The 3,505-nt window shown below is 35.5% G+C and overlaps 1 pseudogene; it reads right to left on the bottom strand.

The window, feature by feature from the left end:
- Nucleotides 1-2,557, bottom strand: part of LOC102828221 — a 4,842-nt pseudogene extending 2,285 nt beyond the window's left edge.
- Between the last annotated feature and the right edge of the window lie 948 nt (nt 2,558-3,505).

The raw sequence follows: 3,505 nt of genomic DNA, 5'->3' as shown, positions 1-3,505 counted from the left end.
AAGTTCTACTGCTATTCATAAGATTTTCAGTGACTAAAGATTAGGAAGTAGTTGGTCTCTCCTTCTTCCTTGTCTATCTTAGTCTGGAATCTCAGCTGAAACCTGTCCATGATGGTTGACCCTGATGGTATTTAAAATACCATTGGCATAGCTTCGACAATCATAATAACATGAAAATCACCACAGTACAACAATCTGAGGTTCGAGTGTTGGAGGTTCATTTAGTAAATATAAATGAAATTAAACCCACCCACTGCCACTGACTCTGTTACTACTCATAGCTATCCAATAGGATGAAATATAACTTCCTCATTGGGTTTTGAAGGCTGCAGTTTTTACAGAAGAAAAATCACATCTTTCTTCCTTGGAGGAACAGGTGAGTTCATACCGTCAATCTTTCTGTTAGCTGCTGAGCATTTTCACCACTTAACATATTTTAAACATCATTTGTCTGTCAGTTTATCATATATGGCATTTGCCTTTTTTCTGTGTTGCTGGAAGCTATGCCAGTGGTCTTTGAAATTCCAACACTGTCACACATGGTAGACAAGTTTCTTTCATATTAAGACAGACTTGGAAGAAAGAAGAAGTGATCCACTTCTGAAAATTTAGCAACTTAAAACCTTATGAACCTCAGTGGAACATGGTCTGATATTGTGGCTGAAAATGATACTGTGGCAGAAGATGAGTTTCTCAAGTCAGAAGGCATTTAGAAGCTGTCTTTTCTAAATAGAGTTGTCATTAAGGTCACAAAGCTTTTGAGACCTCCATTTGCTGACTAGGGCTGTCTCAAAATGAGAAGAAACAGCTCCAGACATTCACTCGTAATGAGAAGATGTAATGTATGAAGTACAAATCTAAGAAATTTGGAATTCATCAAAAATGAAATGAAATCCATAAAGATGGATATCCGAGGCATTAGTGAGCTGAAGTGGACTTTTTTTTTGGCCATTTTGAACAAGGTAATCATATGGTCTGCTATATAGGAAATGACAAATTAAAGAGGAATGTCATACATTCATCATTAAAAGAGCATTTCAAGATCTATTCTGAAGCACAATGTTGACAGTCATAGGATAATAATATATCTACAAAGAAGTTCAGTTAATATGACTCTTATTCAAATTTATGCACCAACAATTAATACCAAAGATGAGGAAATTGAATACTTTTGCCAAGTTGTTGTTAAGTGCCATTGAGCCAGTTTTGACTCACAGTGATACTGCATAGGGTTTCTAAAGAGTTTTAACCACTGATTTTTCTAAGGTGACTTTTAACCACTGAACTTTTGATTCAAACCAACCTTACAGTCCAGTGCTTTATCTTATAGCACCACACCAAGACTCCAATTTTTACCAATTTATGGAGCCTGAAATTGATCAAACAGGAAACCAAGATGCATTGATAATTACTGGTGATTAGATTGGAATGGAATCCTGGTGTGTTGATATGAGATATGTTAACCACAAAGTCAGTGGTTTAAACCCACAAGATGCTCCAAGGAAACCCTAAATAGGGTCATTATCTGTCAGAACCGGCTTGATGACACTTAACAACAACAACAGAAATCACAAAAATGTGAAATATGGAAACAAAGAAGGATGAGTAATTAGGATATATGGGCTTTGTAATAGAAATGATGCCTGGAGTATGTCATGAGAGAATCAAGCTATATCAAAATCTTATTTGTTGCAAATACCTTTCTCAGCACATAAATGGTGACTGTACAAGTGGGCCTTGCCAGATAAAATACACATGAATCATCAAATCAAAGAAATTCATTATCATCCCTCAGAATAAGGCAGGCCAGAGACAGACTGAAACAGAATATCAATTTTTCATATGCAAGTTCAAATTGAAGCTGAATAAGTTAAAACTAGTCCACGAGTGTCAAAATACTACTGAGTATTTCAAATTTACCAGAATTTAGAGGCAATCTCAAGAATAGATTTGACTCATTAAACATTATAATGATCAAAAACCAGACAAATTGTGAGAAGACAACAGAGATATAAATGAAGAAATCAAAAAGTCACTAAAAAGACAGCAAAGAAAGAAAATATCAAAGTTGGTTCCTGAAGACACTCAGAAACTTGCTCTTGAGTTAGCCAGCCTCTTCAATGGGGAACGAGGAGGTGGTCTATTTCCTTAAGAATTGCAGCTTTGTAAATTCTATATATAAGTTCTACTCTGACCTACATGCTTAGTTTAAGTCCAAATTGAATTGGACAGCAGCGAGTAAGGAAAAAATCATGAAAAGTGGAGGAAGCATCAAGAGAATATGAAAGGAATACACAGAGTCATATACCAAAAAGAAATGGTTGACCTTCAAGCATTTCTGGCGGTAATATATGATCAGGTAATATATTATCAATATATGATAACTGATGGTATTGAAAGAAAAAGCCCAAGTTGCATAGAAGACATTGGTGAAAAACAAGGCCCCAGAGATTGACAGAATACAATTACAATGTTTCAACAAATGCATGCCACGCTGAAGGTACTCACTTGTCCATACTCTTGCCAGACCATCCGACTGGAAGAGATCCATATTCATGCTCATCAAAAAAGAGTTCCAATAGAATGTGGAAATTATCAATCAATATTATTGATAGCACACACAAGCAAAATTTTGCTGAATATAATTAAAAATATCATTGAGGCTGTATATATAAGTGGAACTGCAGAAATTCAAGTTCAATTCAGAAGAGGATATGGAATGAGAGATAACATTGCTGATATCAGATAGAGTATGGTTGAAAGAGAATACCAGAAGATTTTTTACCTGCATTTTATTGACTATGCAAAACATTTATCTATGGGAATCATAGCAAATTATGTATAACATTGCAAAGAATGAGAATCTCAGAACACCTAATTGTGCTCATGCATAACCTGTACATAGACCAAGAATCATTTGTTCAGACACAACTACCTGGTTTAAAATCAGGAAAGGTGTCCCTCAGGGTTAAATACTTTCATAATACTTATTCAGTCTTTATGCTGAACAAATAATACCAGAAACTGCTGCTAAAGATCTGTTTAAAGTGTTTTAAAAAAAAAAGCCAATTATGTCACTTTGAGGATTAAAGTGTGCTGAACCAAGTCATGGTGTTTTTAATCACCTGAAGCATATGAGAGATATAAAATGAATGAAGAAAACTGAAGAAGAAATGATGCATTTGAATTATGATGCTGGTGATGAATACTGAATATATTATGAACTGCCTGCAAAAAAACCAAATTTGTCTTGGAATAAGTACAGCTAAATTGCTCCTTGGAAGCATGGATGATGAGACTTTGTCTCACAACTTTTGGCATGTTTCAGGAGGGACAATTCCCTGGAGAAGGATATCACGCTGGGCAAAATAGAAGAAGAGGAAGACTTGCAACAAGATTTAATGACACAGTGTCTGTGCCAATGGGCTTACATGTAGCAAGAAATGTAAGGATGGGGCAGAACGGGGTACTGTTTCCTTCTGTTTTAGAGAAGGTTGTTATGAGC

Source organism: Chrysochloris asiatica, unplaced genomic scaffold, assembly GCF_000296735.1.
Source record: "Chrysochloris asiatica unplaced genomic scaffold, ChrAsi1.0 scaffold00218, whole genome shotgun sequence".
NCBI classification, from domain to species: Eukaryota; Metazoa; Chordata; class Mammalia; order Afrosoricida; family Chrysochloridae; genus Chrysochloris; species Chrysochloris asiatica.
The sequence above is the reverse complement of the archived record's forward strand: the minus strand, read 5'-3'. Positions and strand labels throughout refer to the sequence as shown.